This window comes from Aegilops tauschii, chromosome 2, assembly GCF_002575655.3.
Source record: "Aegilops tauschii subsp. strangulata cultivar AL8/78 chromosome 2, Aet v6.0, whole genome shotgun sequence".
Classification (NCBI taxonomy): domain Eukaryota; kingdom Viridiplantae; phylum Streptophyta; class Magnoliopsida; order Poales; family Poaceae; genus Aegilops; species Aegilops tauschii.
In genome coordinates this window covers 114,069,817-114,072,234 of record NC_053036.3, presented here as the reverse complement: position 1 = coordinate 114,072,234, position 2,418 = coordinate 114,069,817, and positions in this window count along the sequence as shown.

Below are 2,418 nucleotides of genomic sequence, written 5' to 3'. Positions count from 1 at the left end.
ATTCATGAATCTGAAATTGTGATGAAGAAATTTATGAAGTGATTCATGATAGATCTTTGAATGGAAAGCATGATTGCAATGATGTTATTATAAATTCTGTTAATGTCAATTATGTTAATGATATGCCAAACCCTAAGCTTGGGGATGCTAATTTTGCTATGTCTACTACTTGTTGCAATGATTATGATTGGGGTGATTCTTCTTATGATCTTGAAAGTTTATTTAAGCCCCATGCTGAATATGAGATTGATAATAATGTTTGCAATAATATTAAAAGTGGGTTTGGAGAGGTCATGACTTTATTTTATGATAATCCCACTATTTCGGAAGAGTGTCAACTTTGCATGCATGTGGATCATGAAGAGAAAATTTTATGTGATAGTTATATTGTTGAATTTGATTATGATCCTACATGTAATTATTATGAGAGAGGAAAATATGGTTGTGGAAACCTTCATGCTACTAAATTACCTCTTGTTATGTTGAGATTGCTATCGTTTCTTTCTTCTTCTTTGCATATGCTAGGATTTGCTTACCTTGATAATTTGTTTGCCTATAAGATGCCTATGCATAGGAAGTATGTTAAACTTAGATGTGTTTTTCATATGCTATATGATGGTCTCTTTGTGCTTCATTCTTGTCTTTCATGTGAGCATCATTAAAATTATCAACGCCTAGCTAAAAGTATTTAAAGAAAAGCGCTCGTTGGGAGACAACACAATATTTTTCCTTGCTGTTTTGCATTAAATAATTCATCTAGCCTCTGGTTAGATGTGGTTTTGTGTTTTAATTAGTGTTTGTGCCAAGTAAGACCTTTGGGATAGCTTATGGTGATAGTTGATTTGATCTTGCTGAAAAATAGAAACTTTTGCGCTTAGGAAAACAATTCTAATTTTTAACAGAAGCGTGCTTTTGATTTGATTCTTTTTTCAGAAGATTAATAAACAAATTCCTTAGGTTGTCCTAATTTGTTAGAATTTTTGGAGTTACAGAAGTATTCCAGAGTTACAGATTACTACACAATGTTCTGTTTTTGACAGATTCTGTTTATTATGTGTTGTTTGCTTATTTTGATGAATCTATGGGTAGTATCGGGGGCGTATGAACCATGGAAAAGTTGGAATACAATAGATATTACACCAATATAAATAAAGAATGGGTTCACAACAGCGAAATGGATCCTTTCTAGAGAAGGAGTTTCTCTCGAAAGAAGTGAGTGGGAGGAAAGTAGAACTTGATGAGGTAATTGTACCTTCTCTCGAATTGGAAAGTAGCTCATCACAGAAAACCGTTCCCGTGATGCCTACACCAACTAGAGAGGAAGCTAATGATAATGATCATGAAACTTCGGATCAAGTTACTACCGAACCTCGTAGGTCAACCAGAGCATGTTCCGCAACAGAATGGTACGATAATCCTGTTTTGGAAGTCATGTTATTAGACCATGACGAACCTACGAACTATGAAGAAGCTATGATGAGCCCAGATTCCGCTAAATGGCTTGAGGCCATGAAATCTGAGATAGGATCCATGTATGAGAACAAAGATGGACTTTGGTTGACTTGCCCGATGATCGGCGAGCCATAGAGAATAAATGGATCTTCAAGAAGAAGACTGACGCTGATGGTAATGTTACTATCTACAAAGCTCGACTTGTTGTGAAAGGTTTTCGACAAGTTCAAGGAGTTGACTACAATGAGACCTTCTCACCCGTAGCGATGCTTAAGTCTGTCCGAATCATGTTAGCAATTGCCGCATTTTATGATTATGAAATCTGGCAAATGGACGTCAAAACTGCATTCCTTAATGGATTTCTTAAAGAACAGTTGTATATGATACAACCAGAAGGTTTTGTCGATCCTAAAGGTGCTAACAAAGTGTGCAAGCTCCAGCGATCCATTTATGGACTGGTGCAAGCATCTCGGAGTTGGAATATACGCTTTGATGAGGTGATCAAAGCATATGGTTTTATACAGACTTTTGGAGAAGCATGTGTTTACAAGAAAGTGAGTGGGAGCTCTGTAGCATTTCTAATATTATATGTGGATGACATATTGTTGATTGGAAATGATATACAATTTCTGGATAGCATAAAAGGATACTTGAATAAGAGTTTTTCAATGAAAGACCTTAGTGAAGCTGCTTATATATTGGGCATCAAGATCTATAGAGATAGATCAAAATGCTTAATTGGAATTTCACAAAGCACATACCTTGATAAAGTTTTGAAGAAGTTCAAAATGGATCAGTCAAAGAAAGGGTTCTTGCCTGTGTTACAAGGTGTGAAGTTGAGTCAGACTCAATGCCCAACCACTGCAAAAGATAGAGAGAAAATGAAAGTCATTCCCTATGCCTCAGCCATACGTTCTATCATGTATGCTATGCTGTGTACCAGACCTGATGTGTGCCTTGCTATAA